We start from the raw sequence: 21,540 nt of genomic DNA on the forward strand, positions 1-21,540 counted from the left end.
GGTCCAACCTGTTAGCTCGCTAATTGTTCCAAGCTTGTTTTTTTCAGCATAATCTCTTTATTCTGCATGAATTTTATATGTAATATATTTACTCCATTACTATTTTACCTCACTCCTCCTAAAGTGCTTTTTTGCTTTTTCCCAAAACTATACCCCTCTCATGTCTGTGCACTTTATCTTTTTTGTGTGCATTGACCCAATGCTTTTGCCACTCCCCTATGTCTTGTACATCACCTTTTTCACAGCTCTCTGTCTGTGTGTTTGCAGGGACTCTTGATCACCAGATACCCTCTCTATGGGTCCTACTCATCTATTATTCTATTCATGGCTCATCTGTTAATTCTCTGTTGTTCTTCTTTTATCTGTTCCTCCCTCTATCTACATTCCCCATAATCAATGCCCCATTCACCCTATCAGCTCATTTTATTGTCGCGTGTTTATTCCATTCTTCCAGCTATATTTCCATCCATTTACCCAGACAACACGTATTCTGTCTGCTGTGAACTTGTCCCTCTCAATCTAATCTCTTTCTCTTTTGGCCTTTAATTTACTAATTTGTTCTCTACAGGTTTATCTAGTCAATATTTCTAGCTAATACGAGCTCATCTGATAATTCAGACAGTATATACACCCATCTCTTCATCCACCCATCCATCCAATTTCTGCTCAGCTGAACTAGCCTCAGAATATTCACAGTATTTCCAGTGGATCACCTTTTCCTTGTTACATCCATTTTCCTGTGTCAGATATGTTAGCACCACTGCTGCTCATGCCACTTGAATTTATGTAGCCAAACATATCTTTACATACCTAAACATGTCAATAGACACAGACATCAATTCATGTCTCCATCTGTTCCCTACATTCCACTGTTTTCTGCTCTATCCATACTTATCTCCTTGCTACCTATTACAGCTACAGACTTACAATACCTGCTTGCAATAGTCCACGTTTCCATATTTCAATCTATCCAGATTACATTCACACCACTTAACTTCCCAGCCATCCAGCAATTACTTTACCTACCCAGTCCAGCTTTTTTCCTTCCATATTTATGTGTTCCACACCCATACAACAAACCAATACCTGATACACAGACACCTATTTGCTCATTTTAACATGGCCATCAGGCTCGGGTACACTGAAGTCCATCCCATGCACTTTTCTCTCTCAAAATTATTTCAGGCTTTCCTTCCTTCCTTCCTTCCTTCCTTCCTTCCTTCCTTCCTTCCTTCCTTCCTTCCTTCCTTCCTTCCTTCCTTCCTTCCTTCCTTCCTTCCTTCCTTCCTTCCTTCCTTCCTTCCTTCCTTCCTTCTCTCCTTCCTTCCTTCCTTCCTTCCTTCCTTCCTTCCTTCCTTCCTTCCTTCCTTCCTTCCTTCCTTCCTTCCTTCCTTCCTTCCTTCCTTCCTTCCTTCCTTCCTTCCTTCCTTCCTTCCTTCCTTCCTTCCTTCCTTCCTTCCTTCCTTCCTTCCTTCCTTCCTTCCTTCCTTCCTTCCTCCCTCCCTCCCTCCCTCCCTCCCTCCCTCCCTCCCTCCATAGTTCTCCCATACCTAGCTCTACATTTTAAAATATTTCTGTTTTATGGAAAATCCAGCCAGCCCCTCTTCTGTCCCCATATTTATCCCATAGGTTCCCTGTGCAGCCCATCAGCCCCCTCATTTCCAGCTCTACTACTCAGCCATCCATCCAGCTGCTGGGTAAACTTTCTGCTCACCCAGGCAGGTCTTGCTCTAATACAACACATCCCACTTCTACTCCTGACATGCATCAAGACCACCCTTACCCCCGGCTAGACCATCTAGTCCATGTCACATGCACATGCTTTCCCTCCACCATCACATCTTCTGTATTAATATCAAATTATCCACCCTCTGCACAGACCCTGTATATGTTTATGTAATTATGCCAATTATTCTAATCCATCCATCCCCCATGTACTTGTGTATCTCTACCCATTTAATTATGTATGTTTATCTCAAATGTCCATCAGTTTACACCATAAAATCCAGCAACCAGCACATGGGGCCATTGGATCTGGGTGCCCAACACACTCTCCCTCATCAGACAAGAGGCAATTCAGTTCCACATAACTTCAGCAGTCATGCTTTGATCATTCTCAGTGACCCAGCCTTGTATCAGACCGATGGGTACAGAGGTATGGAAAGCAAGAATGGATTAGTCTGAGTAAATGTCATGTAACCCCATATATCTCAGAGCAGAAATAACAATCAGTTGTGAACAAGTAGAATTTTGCTTCTGACATGGTGGGGAGGATCAAGGTCATTACACCAACAAAAGGAAGAAAAGTGCATGCTGGGAACAGATAATATCATCTCTGCATCGGTGAAAAGTGCGATTTTCATGGTGTGGGATTGTGTCATCATATCTATCAGGGTAAGAGAGGTCATATCAAAGGCTCCCACCTCAGCTCTGCACTCTTTCTTACAAGTTTTGTTTCCTGTTTTCCTTTGGCACTCAGAATCTTTCCCTGACCAGGTGAATCTAAACCTGCCTGCCTGCAGTTGCAGGGGGAGTTTGTATCCAGTAAAATCAGTGTCCGCTTCTTACTCTTAGACATCTTGTTTTTTCCTGCTCAGATTCTGGGCCCTGACCTGGATTCAAACAAAAGCTTCATAGGATGAATCTGCATGGCTGAATGGGGGAAAACCTCTGAAGCCCAGAGTCTGGAAGAGTTTGGACCCAGGAATTTGAATTTTCAGGATGCTGGGCCATAGGATTTGGTTTTAAAAATTTTGCTGCTATTTTATCTATTCTCAATTACCCTCCAAAACCAAACCAGTATCATTTGCTGCCAAAAATATTTGGGATCAGTGAACCATCAGGTGGCAACGACTGACAAAGCAAGTTTGCAAGTGCATGGAGTTATGCTTCCAAGTGCCGAGGATGGAGCTGAGGACTGGGATGCCCCAGGAGGCTTTCCTGAGTCCTTGCAAGCCACACACATGGCAGGAACTGGGGGAGTGGAGGGCAGGAGTCGGGAAACCCTTGGGAAAGTGTCATAAATACCTCTCGGTATTCCCTGAGATAGCAGAGCCTGTTCATGCACTGCTGGTTGCAATCACCAGGCTCTGTGAGAAATTGTTTGTCTTGGTCTTTGCATTAGGTAAATGCCCAACCCAAATTCACTGATAACAGCAGACACCAAAAAAAAAGAGAAAAAAAATAAAAACAAAGAAAAAATAACCCAGAGACAAGGTCTCCTTGGGCCCCCAATCAGCAACAAAAAGGCAGTGACCAGACAGCCATTTAGTGAACATCTCAAAGCTATCTACTGTCTGCTGGAGGGGCTTTAAAGGCATCAGATTTGTGTGTTTGGCTCAAGCCAAGTGAATTGTAGTCTAAAGCTTTTCCTTGAATTCAAGGCTGTGTTTACTGCAGTCAGGGCGAGGAGAAGGAGGCAACCCCAAAGCCCTCCCTCCTCCTCTTCCCCCACCCTGCAAGCTCCAGGCTTGAAACTTGATTTAAAAAAAAAAATACAAGATTGAATTTCAGTTTGCAGGATTAGGGAGATGACTTTTAGGGGCTGCTTGTTGGAAAAAAAGGAAAGCAAAGCAGCTGGGAGGGATTAGGCTGAGCTGGCGTCTGCACTTTCAACTGATTCAATTTTGCTCCACAAGACATTGTATCTGAGCCTTTCTGGAGACTATTCAAAGCAAATCATTTTCATTTTACCATTTGGTAAGTGATCAGAGTCTATTTTTAGTGAATTGGAAGTGTCGGGGGTTTTCTCTCTATCCTTTTCTTTTCTTTTCTTTTCATTTCTTTGTTTCTTTCTTTTTTTTTCTTTCTCCACTTTCTTCCACAATTGAATATCTCCATTTGGGGTATCAAGAACAGACATGTTTGGAGGGAATGTTTACCACAGCCAGAAACCTAAATTTATTTTATGCCTCACTTCCAGAAGAAGGGGCACCAGCGAGAGAGGTTGGACCTGGCAGGGGTGTCAAACCACTCTCTCAGAAAGTCTCTCAGAGCCCGGGCTCTGCATCAGTTTGGGTGTTTTTTGGGTAATTCCTTATGATTTTGGCAAATCCCAGCAGTTGCATGTGGGTCCCTGCAGCCTGCAGGGCTATTAGCAGAGGTTGGGCTGTGCCCAGGAGCTGTTGAGTGGGTTGGGGGGGGGAATGGGACACAGTCGAGGGTACAAGCTGATTTTTCTCCAGATAATCCCCACCTCCCACTCCTCCTCCAAGGTTAAACTGGCAACTCAGAGGTATTTTGCAACATCTTTGGTGGCTTGGTTGCATTTCTCATTGAAAAAAACAGAAATCAGAAAACTTTCTTGAAAATAAGAAACGGGAGAAGTCTTACCACTTGGGAAGGGGGGAATTCTTTTCCTTCCAGTTTAAATGCATTTTTACACTTTTTTTTTTTTCTTAATTTCACTTTACTGCAAACAAAAGAGTTTGAAGGGTGTTCTTTCTCCTTCTTTTCTTTTCTTTTCTTTTCTTTTCTTTTCTTTTCTTTTCTTTTCTTTTCTTTTCTTTTCTTTTCTTTTCTTTTCTTTTCTTTTCTTTTCTTTTCTTTCTCATTCTTGGAGATGTTCCGTCTGGTACATAGCTTCACAAATTGAAACCCTTCTACAAAAAGGGGCACAGGTTGGGTGAGGGTCTCACAGCATCATCCTCTGGCCCTCCACAAACACAGCAGCTCCCTTGGACTTTGGGGAGGACAAGGGCTTTTGCAAGCAATGGTTAAAAGCCCTTCTCTTGCTGGCCTTGCCACAGATTCATTGTATGCCTTTAGTGCATGTTATTTATTGTCTTTGCACCTTCTCTTACATAAAATGCTTGTAGCAGAGAACAGAAAATGATAAATGCTGGGGTGTTTTCCACCTCAGACTGTATTGCAAAATATTACTTTGCTCCAGGAGCAGGAGTGCCTTCTCTGCTCCCTAACCCAGACATGGCAGATAAACAGTACAATATCAAACGCTGCATCTCCAAATCAAAAAATCTAACCTCTGGATGACAGTCTATCAGGATGAATATTTTTCCTTTTCTGTTATATTCTCCAGGAGGTGTTTTTCCTATTAGTGATACCTATAAAGCATTTGCTTTGTGTAAAAGGTTGCAGACTGCACACCAAAGCAGGTGGGTGAGTTTATTCAGTTTAGTTTGTAAAACAGGGGAAGGCACTTGATGGGCATCCCTGGCTGGTGTGGGGTGTTTTGGAGGGACATGGGCAGGAGCCCTCTTGGGACCACCAGCCCTTTGGGACACACAGGACCACTCACGGTGAGCACTTATACTGCAAGATGCAGCTCAAAAGGATGGAGCAAAACAACAAGGAGGAAGGTAATAAAACACTCCCTCTGTGTGGGGCGGCAAACAGCGTGTGAAGCCCTAAGAGCACCAGATCCAGAAAATAAGCTGTGGGTGAAGGCTGGGATACCATCCCCTGCCATGAGAAGGACCTTCAGGAAGGTTTGGTGAGATTCCTAGGATCAGCTATTCCTTAAAAATCAGGAAAAACCCTCTTCTGCCTTGTTCTTGTTGTCCTGGGCTGAGCCTGCAGCCTGGCCGGGTGTTTGGGCCACAACAATCCCCCACCCCTCAGAGCCAGGCAGCAAGAGCTGAGAGCCATTGTAATAGCAACAATTCTTTATTCACAGGCTGGAGCAAAAACGGAATATGCAAGCAGAGGGGGAGAAGGGGGGTGGGGGGCAAAACACAACCGATCTTGTAAAAGAGACCCTTAAGAAATACCATACATGTAGGCTCTTGCACAAACATTTTTTTTATCAGTCTGCAGCCAGAAGACGAGAATGCAATAAGTGCGTGGCACACAGGGAACTGGGGGTAGGAGGGTCTCTTCTAATAAAAAAGAATGGATCTGAACAAAGAAAAAGGTTCTGCTAAACTGATGGTGGCAGATGGCATCAGCCCCACCATGCTCCCTTTCAATTGCGGGAAAATATAGTAAAGCAATTTAATGAAAACGCTTAAATAAGCAAACAGTGCAGTTAATTGAACCCATATGCATTAGGAAGGAAATCTAAAGTATACTGATTCATTAAGTTTTATATAACTGTAAACCCCCAGAACCTAAGACAGAGTAAGAAGCCATGATGAAGTGCCAACTAGAAGGGGACCTTCTACCCAGCTTCACTTCGATCTGTTTTGTTATGACAAGAACAAGTGGTTTTAACAAGTACACCATAAATCAGGAGTGTGCACTCCAGCCTGGAGTCTTCCAGGTACCAAACTCTGCTGCAAACTCACATTCCTTTTCCTCCGGTAGACTTTTTTATTTTCCAAGACAGAAATAACTGGAACTTGGATGCTGCCATCTGCAAAGCAAATAAGCAGGGAATAGCTGGTCCTTGAGGTCTTTATCATATTTTTTATTCAAGAGAACTTGGTGTTGCATCTGGATGATGCTCCCTGAGACACTTTTGATGAAGGCTACATGTCCCTGACACCTGGCTTTGACAGGTAAAACAAACTCCTTTCTTTGGCACTGAGCATGAGCTATGACTTTTGGACAGAAGTTGGATAGACAGAAAGCTGGGAATGGAAAGGCAACTACTATACCCACAGTTTAAAAACCACCCATAAATAAAATCCTAGGGAGAAAGCATCTCTGGCATCATTGAAGCAAGTCCAAAAGTTCCCTTTGATTACAAGAGAGGCAGAACTTCAGATCAGGAGATCAGGAATCCCCTGGGGATGCTTGGTTCAGGATTTGCCTTGTGTGTTTTGGAACTGGAGGTATCAACTCTGGTTGCTGCTTTCACTGAGCTCTCTGTGGCTCATGAAACAAGATCCATTCAGTTTTCAGAGAAATCTGGTTTACTGCAAAATAAGAGCCAGCAAGTGATGATTAATTGATCCCAAGGCACAACTGTGAGCTGGGTTTTGGATTTTTTGGTGATGCTGATTCAAAGTGTCATTGCAGTGAGCAGAATAAGATCTTCATCCTCAGTAATTTGGTTCTGAAATGAAGGTGACCTGCAGCCAAGAGAAGGGTCTCAGGGTAATTGGAAGGGCATCCAGAGCATCCAGGCTGATTCAGGAGATCATCAATAACCTGTAAAGACACTGAGGCCTTTCCCATCCATATTCACCTGCTATGTATAACTCAGCAGATGGGGGATGTAACAGGAGAAAAAACTACAAAGGCAAAAAATTGCAAAAATTAATTTTTCATTCATAAAGGTTGACAATATAGGCTAAATCATTGCACAGTGCAATTCTTGGTAGTCAGGACTTAAAAAAAATCCAACCACTTGAAAATAAGCACAAAGAAAGCAGACATCTGTAATGAACATGCAGAACATTACGGAAAAATAAATTTATTTTAAAAAAACAATAAAAAAGACACAATGGATTTCTAGGCTGGGTCTTCATAGAGACTTACAAATATAATGGTTTTCTTTGTCTCTCTATAGGAAGTGCCGTGGGGATCCCAAGACGTGGGGATTGACGGGGGCATGGAGGGGCATGGGGTGATCTGACCCTGCCACCCAGAGCACTTTGGCCATGCTGCAAAATAGGTGCAGCCCCTGTTTGAAGTGAAAAGTTCTGCTGGTAGGTGACTACTGCAGCCCCTGTTTGAATTTCCTGGATGTCAGGCACAGTTAACGTCAGGGAGACAAGGGAGAGCTGAATTTTTGGCCCCAATTCAACAAGGCACTTAAGCACAAGCTTAACTGTAAGTACGTACTTAAGTCCCTCCTTATATAGCAGAACATATGTTAACACCTCGCTGAAGCCTGGGCTAAGTGCATGCTCAAAGTTAAGCGTCTGCTTAAGAGCTTTGTTGAATCAGGACTGTTGTTTACTTCCAACAATTGATGTCTCCTGGAATATTCACAGTTCTAGTTGCAAACCTCATGCATCTGTTTTCTCTTAAGATTATTAATAGAGTCATTCTTTAAAAAACACACGGCGACGCAACCCTTGACAATCTGCAATTGCTGCCTTCAGGAGAGTGGGGGACCAACAAGGCAGGAGCATTTCCATAGAGATCCCTCATTGCCCTTCATTTTCCATTTTATTCTAGGTAGTTTATGGGAAAGCAACAGTGTTACAAAACAATGTGGAGTCACCGACAATAGAAATAATCTGAATTTAACTTGATTGCAAAAAAAAAATGTGATTCCAGTTTTAGGAACCATGGAGATTGCTGGAATATAAACTTATAAATGGCAAATTGCTAATGTAAATATGTGTCAGTATATATACATGTAAATCACATAAATATAAAATCGGCCCTATAAATTGAACAGTTATGTCAGGAAATCTTGAGCTATTGGAACATGGCTTAACTCCACCATCAGGTAGCAGAAAGGGCATTTTAGGGAAATTAAGGTAATTCACAATTTGTGTTGTTTACAGTGATTCCCATTCCCAAGGTGATGAGCCCCCAAAGAAATAACACTCCTTGTTAAAATTGACTGTGATGAGTCTGGGATGTCAGGATGCTCTCAGGAATGCCAGATAGATCGATAAGGTGCAGAGCAACATTCTGTGTCTCTACTCACCTTTTTTTAAGATTTATTTTCTTTTGCATGGTTGTTGGGCATCTCTCCTGTGCTCTGCTCCCCTTTGGGAACAAGGCTGCTCCCTCTGTTTCTCCAGGCAGGTGTCGACATCTCCACTTAGGTCCCAGGGCAGATCTGGGGACCCGCCGAGGCACCACATTGTCCCCAGAGAGGTGGGTGCCCATCCCAGCTGCAATTTTTCTGCCCATGGCTCGGGTCTGTCACCAGCCGTCCTGGCCCTGCTGGGCGGTTTCCCAGCAATGCTGGAGACTTAGACCACAATAGAAGGAAATCACTAAAGCTGAATTGCTCCAAGTAAGTCCTCAGCAGGGTTTGACTGGTAAATATTTAACAAGGAGAACTCCCTATCCTCTCCTGGTACGTATTAAACTAATACATTTATTTTAACAAGGGAAACGGTTTCCCCAAGCTCCCGCTCAATTTGAGCCCTTGACTTCTACAAAAGCCTCAGTAAGGTTGGCTTCCTGGGGCTCAGTAATTCACTGGGACTAAACGAGAGATGGCTCTGAGCCATGAACTTGGAGTCTGGAGGTGACAGGACCTCCCCAAGGTTGAGGAGAGCTCGGTAGTGGGGTCTCCATTCCCACTTGCCTTCAGACAGGTCCAACACCCACCTCAGGACATCCCTGCCACAACCAACTTCTGACCATTTCAGCCATCCTGTGGAGTGAGGTTGACCATAGCCCATCACAGTTTCCATGTGTTGGAAGCAGTTCTCATGCCAAAGTCCTCCCCACAGAAGCTTTGCAAAGCACCAGCTCCACCAGTACCCATCCCGCACTTCCTCCATCCCCAGTCCTTTCTGCTGCCTCTCCCTGCACTCAGATGGAGCCAGGTGTCATGGGCAAGGACTTGATGCTGGGAGAGTGAGCAGCTCACATTCCTTGTCCCTAGGCTGGTGATGCTGGTGATGTTTATTTCCCCTCGGCTCTGCTCTTTTCTCCATTCCATGGACCAGAGGAGGATTCTCAAGCCCCTGAGAAAAAGTGCTTTCACTACCAGTGATCCTTCAAGGTGCCCAAAGTCATTTCTCCTCAGGAAGCCCTGCTGAGCCATATCCTCATGCTTTCTGATCTGAACAGAAACCTCATGAATGCAGCCCCACACAGAGGAGCTTGGTTCTCCACATGACCTTCCCACAGGAGCTGGGGCTCTGTTCCACTGTGGACTGTGTCCCTTTGTGCTCTGAGCAGGAAGGTAGGTGGCTGCCCAGTGAATTCTGCCTCTGCAAAACATGTCCTGAACAGCTCATGGGACATGTCACTGGTGCCAGAGCTCACCCACAGGCACCCACAAACTGCACGGCTGCTTTTCCTGCCATGGCATTGCTGCTACTGGGAGCCCCAGAGATGGTCCCATCCCCTTCAGGCAGTGGAGGCTCCTGGCCTCCCATCCCAGCTGGCAGAGCCCACTGCTGCCCTTGTGGGCTGTGGGCTGGCTCTGAGGCTACTGGACTCTCTCTCGCTCCCTCACTAATCTTTTTTAGACTTTCCCTCAAGGAATCTCTGAAAGCAACTCCCAACTTTGCATCTTTGCTTCAAGCCATCCCATGACTCCAGCACTTCCACTCTGACTCATGGGTAGAGGGCAGGTTTGAACAATGGTGGCTGCTTCTGCCAAGGCAATTATGACTCCTGCCATCACAGCCCAAAAGTCTCTGGGAAACTTTTCCTGCTCAGCTTACCCTGGTTGCAGTGTGTGAGATGATGTGCAACATTCCCAGGAGAGATGCAGGCACCTGAGGGGGGGAAATGGAAGATGTGAGACCTTGATGCATTGGAAAGAGCTCCCTGGCTCCATAAACCATCTTCTGCACACTTTGGTATGTCTCCTTGTGCCTCATGGGTAGGTAGTGCTGTGAGATCCTTTCAGGTGATGCCGTGAGCATGAAAACATGCAACAAAACTTGCCGTGGCCTGAGCATCTGACCTTTTTCTCTTGCCACCATGATCTGACACGTTTACCCTTCATCACCACTAAAACCTTACCTGTGAAATGTGTCTCTAAGTATCCCTTCCCTAAGTAGTCCAGTCTGCCTTCAGTTCTTCCCAATATTTAATAAATGCCCCTCTTGAAAAGGGCTGAGGGAAGACAAGGAATGTTTGCAATGTTTACCTCACCCTCACAAGCAAACAGAAAGTCCATCCCTGATCCTATCCCCACCTGTCCCAGTCCAGCAGGCAGCGAGGTCTCTCCCACTGCCAACAATATCAGTAGGAAAATCCTTTTCACTCTGCTGTTCTGGGATGGGGATTCCAGAAAGCCTTACAGCAGCTTGGCAGTACAGTAAATAAGAAACAGATTTCCAAATGTTTTGATTTACCATCTTTTTCTTTGTAGCATCTAAGCCCAGGGGCTGAGGACCTGACTCCAGAAAGTCTCCGTTCAGATCACCAACCTGCACCCTCAGGCAGTAAACCCGACAGTGAGGCAGGACCTGGCATGGGCTCAGCCTGCCAGGGGAGTATTGCAGAGAAGAGCGTGCCACGTGGAGCAGCAGCTCATCAGGCCAACAGAAATCCACACGCATCTGTTCAGCAGCACCCAGCTCCAGTGCAAAATGGAAAGTTGGACAGAAAAGAAGCCTCTGGACCACATCCCATGCCGAGGGTGGTAAGCCATGAAACATTCACTGCAGTTGCTTCCGTGCTGGTCTGAGATGTTGTGCTGTTCCTCTCACCATTGTCTCCAGCTGCATTTTCCCCACATGCTCTTTCACACCCATGAGTATTTAAATGACAGGTCTCAAAGCTCTGGGACTGATCCTCTTCCCATGTTAGCATCAGTCCAGGATAACTTCATCATTCAGGACAAGCCCTGGTGCATGGGCATGCAAGAGGAGCACAATTGTAGGATTCAGGTACTGATTCCTTTTATAACAGAAAATCCATTTTCAGGACTTTTCCTAATCATCTTCTAACTGGACTCTCCACTTGTTGAACTCAGGGAAGTTCCCACTGAGTTCAAACCCTTCCCTACAATATTCATTGAGATGGCTCCAGGTAACATAACTTTATATATCAGAGCATGATGCATCATATAAAATACAGCATCCATCTGAAGACTACCTCTTGTGCAGGGTGAGGCTAGACTCCACTCAGTAGCACTATTTTGGAACAAGCTCAGCCTTTCTCAAGAAAAATCTCTGTGGCATGGGGTTATCTTGCAGAATAAAGGCTGTTTTCCCTGTCCGATTCACTCAGGTGATGACTAAGCTCATGAGGCATTCCTCAGCCCATGTTATTCTCAGATCTTTCATCCAGCACCTTCTCCTAGCACAGGGAAAAACCATACTGCAACCTAATGATCACAGAGGGAAACCTCCTCTCTATCCGTGTCTCACTGTCATGTGACTACATTTCTCAGGGTCTGCAGCCTTAGAGAAATAAGTCATGACACCTCAAGGAAGTCCTCTAGAGAAGACCAGTCTCTGGTCTGCATATAAAACCTCCAAACTTTATCCTCATAAATTATTTTTTCTCTTTTGAACACAATGTTTCACACATTGCAGACCTGGTTTTTGAATACATCAGAGTCAGTTAATGAGCTCAGATTAGTCCTACCCTGGTTTCAGCCAAAGCCAAAGTGGCAGCAGTAAGAGATGGAGCCTCCAACACCGACATGCCTTTGAGCAGAGTCCTGCTGTCTGCTGTGCAAGGATGACTTGCAAAGTAGGCTGATAAAGCACGTGCTTATGAATTTTGTAATGCTGGCACTCAGATACTGTGATTCAGGGTAATCCCAGGGATCATGGAGGGAATATTTTGCGGGGAGAGCTTCAAAGCAGTGTCTAGATGCTGCAGGAACTGGTGCTGGCATGGATTTATTTCCCAACCATCATTTTCTCTACTATTTTCTTAGATACTACAGCCCCTGTCTCAGCCTCAGGTGTCAAAGCAGGGCAAAGTGGATCAGAGGCAGTCAGTGCCATGGCTAGAGGGGACAATCTCTGCTCCTTATCCATGTGTGAGCTGGACACACTTGGAGGGAGGATCTGGAATTTGTCACCCTCCAAACCAGGCTCACAAGTGCTTCTCATGCTGCCACCCCTTGTGCAGGCACTTACGAACCTGCTAGAGCCCCACAGCAGCTTCACAGCTCTGTGTGTGGAAGTGCTGCAATGTGGCAGGCACAGGCTGGAAAGCAAAAACAACGTGGACAGCTTCCATGAGCAGTGGTGTTCAAAATCCAGCCACAGACACATGCACACAGTGTATGATCACACACCAGTATATAAGACAACAGAGTTATGGTGGGCAGTGGTTTATACTAAACAGACAAAGTCCTATTGAGTTATAGGACAAAATCAACATCACCCTGGTGAGTAACTTGGGAAGTAATTAAGAGCAGTTTTATAGGTGCCAGATCCCACTGAGCAACAGACCAGTAAAACTGTGTCTGAGTCTTCTGAGGGATGGATGTGAGGATGGAACACACAAGCCAGGCTCATGCTGCAGGTGTGACAGTGCCTGCCCACCTCCTCTGAGAGCCTGGAGAGCTCAGGGCACTTTACATGGGAGCCAACTACCCACAGTCCCACCTGTTGCACATTCGGGAATGGCTCCACCTGCTTCGGAGCTGATTCACACAAGGTACTAACCAAAACTAAAGGGTCATGCTCCCAAAAAGCTGGATGAAAAGCTTTATGAAATTAAGCTTGGAGACCACGGTGAAGGAGCAGTGCTCCCAGGGTGGGTATGCCCTGCTTCCCTATGATCTGGTCACCAAATACCTCTGGGCTGGGAATCCAGAAATGCAGGTGACCTGCAGAAGAGCTGGGTGTTTCCCCAGATCCAGGCTTTGGGTTTTAGCAGTTCAGCCTCAGCAGAATGGGCAGGAGGCTCTTTCCAAGATGCCAAAAGGAAACATAGCAGCGGGACCCACCAAGCCATTGGGTCCTCGCTCCCTGGATCCCACAGCCAGCACATGGCTAACCCAGCACCAGGGCCTTGGGAGCCAGCTTGTGTTCCCAGACCGAGGCAACATTTTTATCACGCCAATTTAAACCATTAATAATTGTCTGCACAAACCCTCCCAAGCTTCCAACATTATGTAAACAGAAGTGAATTAAAATTATTTTTTTCCATCACTGTTTGAAATGTGCAATGCTTTTTCTAAACTGCCCCATGAGCAAAAGACAGAGTGGGATCTGAAACAGTTCCCTGGCCTCCAGCCAGGTCCCAGCAAGTACTTTATTTCTCACTACAAGACAGTCAGAGCAAGGGTTTAAGAGGCTTTGAACACAAACAGCGTTAGGTTAGTTAAGTCCTGCTTTGAGCAGTGGCGAGCAGTGGAGACATAAACAGATTTCATTTGAACTGGGCTTAATGTAGCTGGGTTTACAGAGTCCCAGCTGATTTCCACATACATCAGAAGTGGTGTATATTTAGGGTGGCAGCGTGGTCCCATGGGGAGGGCAGCCATCCGTGTAGGTGCCCCGGCGCCGGCGCTGACCCCCCGTGCACCTCTCAGTGATCCCCACCGCTCCTTTATCTGCGAAATGGAAAGAGCTGACCTACTTCACAGAGCAAACCTGGAATCAATTAATGTCTAGCCTGCATTTAGGAGAGGCAAAACACTATATAAACATTATGTATCATTTAGCTTCTGAGGAAAAGCCATCGCCTGACAAAAGGGGCCTCTCCTTTCTATTTCATGAAGTCCGGTTCACACTGGTGCAGCCCTCCTTGACTTTTTTGGCCTGGTCCTAATTTTCACCAGCCCAGATTGCAGGAGACTTCAACTCACAAAGTACATTAATTTCCCTCTTAATAAGTGAGGGTGTCCTTGCTGAGAATGCCCATTCCTTATACATCTCCCCAGGACAAAGCTGGGGGCCAGCATCACACTGTCTTGGGCACCAGGAAGGCTGCTGGCTCCTCCCAAGACCAAAGACATTGTTCAGAGGGCTGCTTCTCACTGCCCTGCCTGGCCAAAAGGGTTGAGCAACATCCCAACACACCACTTCTCTGGGCAACCTGTGCCAGTGCCTCCCCACCTTTACAGGGAAGAATTTCTTCCTAATATCTAATCTAAATCTACCCTCCTTAAGCTTAAAGCCATTCCTTCTTGTCCTGTCACTTCATGCCCTTGTAAGCAGTCTCTCTCCAGCATTCTTGCAGCCCCTTTAGGCACTGAAAGGGTATCTAAGGTCTCCCTGGAGCCTTCTTTTCTCCAGGCTGAACAACCCCAGGTCTTTCAGTCCATTGTCAGGTTAGAGGATTTTACCACTCTCTACCTGGTTTTTAACACACTCTACTTGTGATGGCTGGCCTCTGCATTCATCCCAAGTTACTCACCAATGTCACTGTTGCACTCTCCTGCCATTAATATTTTACTTTCAGTTAAAAAAATACCGCCAGACCCTTTTTGACAGGTGTCCCTTTGCATTGTTTGCTGTCCTGCAGTCTCCTGCCCTTGCACACCAATCCTTCAGCCTGTCTGAGCCCTTCCTATAAACACAGGAAGGCTCCGGATTGTTTTTCACACTACACAAAAGTTTTCTCTCACCATTAAAATAATGAAAACCAGGATTACCAACAGCCTATGTCCTGAGCTGGGGGTGACAAGCAGGGTGCTGCTACTGCTACTGCTGCAAGTGCAATGCTGCTGGTGAGAGCCAGCCCTGCATTTTTGGAGACCCAGGGATAAGCAGCAGTCCTGGCTCATGGACTCAAGGTGACCCTTGTCACTCACCCAAACACAAATGCTGCAGGAATTGTCCCTGCTCAATGACAACTGTGGTGTGGCCCAAATACAGCCAGTGATGCTGATAACTCAGTCATACCCTTTGTAGAGGGATTTGCTAATTTAAATAAGCAAAGGTCCTTTAACCTTGGCATCATTAGCTCTGAAACATGCAAAAACTATTTCTAGGGATAGTGTTTGCTCCCCCTAGTTTGGCTCTGTCCTTGAAGCCAGCACAGGAGCAAACCTGCACTTCAGATAAAATTCCAAACAATACTTTTTGTGTCACCCACAGGCCACAGAGCTGAGCTACCCCTAGTAAAACAAAATTTTAGAAGGAGGAGAAAAAATTTAAATAAAGAATTGGCAAGAAAACCCACCTGGAGACTGTGCATGCAAAGTTATGTGGGCTGTGTTCCTGGAGGAATGAACAGTGTCAGCATGGCTGGGGGAAGGTCAGGTACCCCACACCCCACTGATTTTCCATCTCACTGGGCCATGTGCTGTGGAGAAGTCAGGGAAAAGCAGGTTTTCATCTCATCTCTCCACCAAAAGGGTCACATCATGAATTACCACATGTGTTTCCATCATGTTGGCAAAGTTTTAGGAAGTATCCCTCATAAAACACAAAATGATTACAAATGAGAACATGAAAAACAAATTCAGCAGGAGCTTGTGTCGGAGCTTGTGTCACTGCTTACTCCCTCACCCTTTTACAAGGAGCTCCTGTTCTCAGCTCTCAGCTGGCTTGGGGAAGGCTTTGGGGTACAAACACTACAAACAGTAATCCAGGGCTGGGATCAGAAAGGCAGATTTTGGAGAGCAATGCAGACGGGCTTTCTGGGGTTGGTGAGAGGCAGGTACAGCCTCAACAGTGGCAGGCAGAGCTCTGCAAGATTGACCCATACTGTTCTGTAGGGGTGCATCAATAATTTTGCTTAGATACTGCTCATGTCAGGGTCTCATTTATTTTACGGCTGGAAGACATAATATAGTGAAAAACAGGATATTTTCTAGAAATTCTGCCCTGTGAGGGTGATGAGGCACTGGCACTGATTTCCCAGAGAAGCTGTACATGTCCCATCTTGGAAGTGTTCAAGGGCAGGTTGGACAGGACTTGGAGCAGCCTGGTCACATGGAAGGTGTCCCTCCCTATGGCAGCAGGGCTGAAACTAGAAGTTCTTTAAGGTGCCTTCCAGCCCAAACCATTCTGGAATCCTGTGTTCCTCTGGCAATGCTGAACTACAACTGATTGTGCAGAATCAAAAAGAATGGTCATACAAAACTGAGGAAAACTTACCTGATGTTATACCAGCGATGCCATCAAAGGCCCGCCTTGTGGCTGACTGATGGCCAGGTCATCGAATGCACGAACCTGTTTGCACAGGAGCAGAGGAGTAGCCCTGAGCCCCCAGCATCCCTGCTGCAAGGCACACGCCCCTCTCCCCACATCACCCAGCCAAGAGAGAGCCAAACCCCCAAACGTACCTCTCCCCCAGGCACTTTCCTCCCTTCGGTCACCCCCACAGTTATTTCTTGGCCCTTGCCATAGCACAAGAACAGGAGACCGAGCTGGAGGCAAAGTGAAGCTGTGCAGGCAGTCCTGCTCTGCTAATCCCCACTGCCTGCACGACTGGGAGGGGTCAGGGTGTCTCAGCCTTCATTGTCTCTAGCACATCAGCCTCTGCCATCACAGTCACTGTGCCCAGGCCTTGGGGTGCAGCTCTGTCCTGGCACGCCTTGTGCTGCATGCAGGAACGGCTGCTGCTCACAGGTCTCCTCTTTCCTTCTCCGATTACCCCGAGCTGTGTGGGTGTGTTTGCACTAGAACTGCCAGGCGAGGCCAAGCAGGTTGTTCCAAGGTGCTAATCAGCATCAGAGCACAGGAACAAGCTGCTTTGTTCTGAGGTATCACAGCCCCTTTCCTTAGTGCGGGCTGGTTTGCCGACTCTTTTTGCTGTGCCAAGGCTGCTTGATCTTAGAAAGAGGGAGCTGGCAGGGAGAGCACTGGAGGCCTGGGCTTTAGTCCCAGCCTTGCCACAAGGTTTCCAGGAAAAGGACCTGGGCTGGGATCCATTCACAGCCCGCAGTTGCTCCAGCTCTCAATGGCAATGTTCTTCCCTCCATCAGCAGCTGCCCTCAGCGCAGGGCCAGAGCTGGCGGCTGCACTTCCACCCATTCAGCTCACAGAAAAAAGAGAAGATATTTTCTAAATTATGTTTAATCATAAAGGCTTATTTCTCAATCATTCTGGCTTATTCCAATGAAGATTTGAAGCACAGGTTTTAGGCAGAGCTCTGACAGTCACCAAGGGTCACATTCTGCCCAAAAAGAGTTTAGCTTTTCATCCTCTCGTGATCTGGTAAAGCTTTTACTTTCGTGACTTCCACGATCTCTCCCAATATGCCAGTATGTTCACAATGGTGACGTTGCAACCTGCAGGGAGAGAAGAGCATGGTAAAAAGATCCCCAAATGCTGTGCAAAATGGAAAGGGCCACATCTAAGGCACATGGAGAACTGCACCCTTGGCAAGCACTCCTCCGTCCACCCAGCAGGGCAAGGAGCAGTGGAGACATCCCAAGTATTTTGAATGATGAGCCTCCTGACTCTTCAATATCTTTATTTTTTTTAATATCTTTCAAAATAATTTTCTCCCAAAAGATCAAGGGGGGCACCCAGGAGTGGCCTCACAACATGTGCCATGTGCACACAAAACATTTGCAGAAGCCTAAGTCCTGGTAAGTAATAGGAAGGAAATAACACAGAGACTCCTGACAGTAACCACAGTCACCTGGAGTTTTGGGTAAAAGGGAATTTTTTGATATCCAGGGAATCCTTTCTGGACTCCAGGCCAGACTGTGGGTTTTTTAAACAATGGGTATCAAGCTGTGATCATAGGCTTGTAGCACATTAAGGTTAACCCAAGATATGTAAAATTCAGCAGTCTCCATTTGGGGAGTTTGTGAGAGGTTTTTCTCATTACGTGGTTTAGACTTGCTGCCTGGGGTTAGCTGTCCCCAAACAAGATCCAGAGAAGTCCTTTGCTGAGGGAAAGCCCAGACCAGCTTGGAGTTGTGTTGTAAGAAGAAGGCAAGTCCTCCTCACCTCCCAAACTTTAAAGCAAACACATTTTCCAACCCCACTGTCCCCATAAACCTGGAATGATGTCTCACCTCTCTCCCAGGTGTGCTGAGGAGAGGAACATGTGAGCCAGACCATGAGGATGGAGCCTCGCTCAGGCCTCTGCACCCAGGGGAGACCCAGGACTCTGTGAATCCCAGGACACGCCAGGGCCAGGCACAATGAACAACGGTGAAAAACAGTGAATATTCCAGCAGGAAATTGATCATGTTTGGGATGAACCTTGATCCCACACCGATACTGATGGTGCTGGAAAATGACATTAGTCCTTCTGATGGGAGTGAAACCAGTCCATTTCCAGCATGTACCATATGATGGTGCCTTCCTTGACTCTCAGCACTGCTCATGCTGAGAGCAGACACATTTTCCCTAGGGAAAACAGACTCAAAATATCCGTTTGTTCCAAGAAAATAATTCAGTGCCTCTAAAGGGTATCTGGTTCTGTGACTTGAAGTCTCTCTTGTAGTCACCTGCTCCACCATTACTGTTCAGTGTGTTATCCTGGAGGTCCAGGAAGGGCAAATACACGTGAATAAATGGAATGGCGAAACAAAATCCATCTATAATTATGATATCAGAGCAGCACAAAGTCTTTTTGATGTCATCCAGCAGCTCACTGAAATCTTTAAGTGATTTTGTGCTGTGAGAAAGAACAAGCACAGGAGGAAAGCACTGTCAGCAAGAAGGAGGTGACATTGGGGCTGTCACCCTGTGGAACCCTCCATTGTCTTCACACCAGGTGCTGGCTGGAAGGGGGATTGTCTGTGGTCCCCATCCCCAATGCACTTTTGGAGAAGGCACAGGTGCCAGGCAAGGCAGGAGCCCCTGGGTGCTGATGGCATGGGGATGCTCATCCCAAGGGAGCAGCCTGGGGTTTCCCCAGTGCCCACCCAGGCAGGCAGGATCTGCAGCTCTGCAGGAACCCTCACCCCTGCCCTTGTGTGGGACCCAAACCCCTGACCCACTCAGTCTAGAACTGAACCAGTGACTTCCTGGCCCAAAGGCAAGAACACTCTCAACCAAGTCAGCCTGAACTGATTATTTTTAAATTACGTTTGCTAAAAGCAAGAATGAGCAGAAGAGTTGGGGGAAGCAGGGAGTCACATTGCTCTAATCATCTACATTTCAGTGACAGCTTTACTGCTTTTATTTCAAGTCAGCTTGGCAAAAGCCCTTTATCAAGAGCTCTCCTGCAGCATGTGTTTCAAGTCCATAGTAGGATTTTGGATGTGACACATCACTGGGCTGCGAGAGGGCAGGAAGGAGCACGACCTCCCTCGAGTGCTCACAGAAAATAAGTCCAAGCCATTCTGGACAGGGTTCTTGGCTTGACATGACCTAAAAGGGTTTCTTTTTAAACTTCCATTTGATTTTAAACAAAGCACCACAAAACTGATTAAGAGCTTTTGCCCACCTATATAATACTTTAAGCTCTGTGTGCCATTAGAATACTTTTAGCGGCACATGTGATGAGCCTACCAAGGAGGTGTAGAGGATCTACAGCCTGGATTATTATAAAAGTGGGCAAGGAAAGAAAAGAAAATTTTTCCTCTACTGGAAGCAGTTCATCCAGACCTTTCCCTGCTAAACAACATCTGACATTTGTAGACAGTGCTGTCTGCCCACAGCCCACCTGCTCTAGTGGGACGGGGTTGGTTGTTCATGTTCTGAGCACAAACTGGAGATAAAACAATATCTCCGCTGCCTTCAGTGCCTGGCTGTTCCTCCCCTGCCATCCAGGATGGGTCAGGATGAGAGACAGGAGTCTGCAATCATCTCTCACCTCTAAACCTGCTAAGTTTGGCACGAATTCCTGGAGGAGCCAGCAGAGGCCTTTCCTGCCTCCCTGCACACCTCTCTGGCAGGCGCAGCCTGGGACTAGCAGGGGAGCAAAAGCCATTCAGGCCCCAAAATCAGGCGACGTTTTTGCCAGGTTATGTCATGACATTGGGCAAGTTTGGGCTGGGGCACATGGTCATAAAGAAAACCAGCCACCCAGAGCTGGGGGTGACAGGGGGGCCATAAAACTCTCCCAGCAACTGCAGGCGGGCCAGTGCCTCCCATGCAGGACCATCAGCTCATTTGGGGCTGCCAAGGCTTCTTCGGCTGCTTCAGGAACTGCTGCAGAGTTCTGTGAGCTCTTATTAAGAAGGAGCTTTGTGGTTCACAGTCTGCACAAACAGTAAACTACATCGGAATTAATCCCAAATATATTTTTAAAAAGCAGAAAAGCTGATTTTTTTTAGTTTTTCTTCTCCCCCCCCCACCCCCCCATTTTTTTAACAGAAAAACCTGGCATTTTGAAAGTTTATTTTGAAATTGAAATAAGGCTGAGTGGGGCCTACACTGAAACAGGGATCGCAGCTAACAGAACGTCTCTGTATGGAATACAACAAGGAAATTATTTCCTCAAGGTGGAAATTTATTGCTCCAAGGTGGAAGGCGGAGTGTTTTAAAGAGGTTTTTAATTAATAAAGGGAAACGTGCCAAGAATGCGTTGCATGTTTGAGCTCTCTGCATTAAATACTGCTAACCTGTTGAGGGCTAATTTAGGCTGCAATAATAAATAACAATACACACAGAGGCATAAACAGCCTCCTGCACCTTTAGCAAAATGCATTTAGATGGCTCTATCACATTTTAAACAAATTTTAGGCAAAGAGATGTTGTCTCTTGGGATGCCAAGTAGCTCAGGGCACTTGTCTCCTCAGGTCAGGACACAAAGCCAAGTACCAAAAGTCCCTGGAGCTGGAGAACAGCAGCGTGGTAGGGCTTGGCAGGATATTTATAACATCCCTGGAACAGGAAGGGACTGTGAGACACAAAAGAATTTCTCTGTTTCGTATTTTTTCCCGCAGTAATGCAATTCTAGGCATTCTCACCCAAAACCAGGATGCAATTTCCCAGTGGTCCCAGTCCCTTAGGTGTTAAGTCGCACCGACTTCCATCAAAACCCAATCCTGCATGGCCCAGATTTTCAAAGGAATTTAGGCTCTTAAACTTGCAGATTTGTGCTGAGAGGGATTTTTTTCAAAGCACCTCAACATTTTAAGTGGCTCAGGGGGGAATGGTGCCAAATCTTATCCTACAGGTTTTCTTCTTTGTGGTCCCCAGGCGAGTCATCTCCTGGCACTGGGTTCCACAAGTTCATAACGTGAGGCTCCACCAACAAACACACAAC

At 46.3% G+C, this 21,540-nt stretch overlaps 2 long non-coding RNA genes across 2 annotated transcripts; one reads left to right on the forward strand and one right to left on the reverse strand.

The window, feature by feature from the left end:
• Window positions 1-3,507: 3,507 nt before the first annotated feature.
• LOC104689627 lies at window positions 3,508-20,599 on the forward strand. Its single transcript, XR_751842.3, has 4 exons — window positions 3,508-3,699; window positions 7,415-7,553; window positions 10,871-11,143; window positions 18,403-20,599. It is a non-coding gene; the product is annotated as an uncharacterized LOC104689627 (long non-coding RNA).
• On the reverse strand, window positions 8,371-15,852 carry LOC109144614. Its single transcript, XR_002045489.2, has 3 exons — window positions 15,598-15,852; window positions 10,215-10,268; window positions 8,371-8,779 (listed from the first exon to the last, which is right to left on the reverse strand). It is a non-coding gene; the product is annotated as an uncharacterized LOC109144614 (long non-coding RNA).
• Window positions 20,600-21,540: the final 941 nt, after the last annotated feature.

The sequence above is a fragment of the Corvus cornix genome, chromosome 13 (genome assembly GCF_000738735.6).
Source record: "Corvus cornix cornix isolate S_Up_H32 chromosome 13, ASM73873v5, whole genome shotgun sequence".
Taxonomy (NCBI): Eukaryota; Metazoa; Chordata; class Aves; order Passeriformes; family Corvidae; genus Corvus; species Corvus cornix.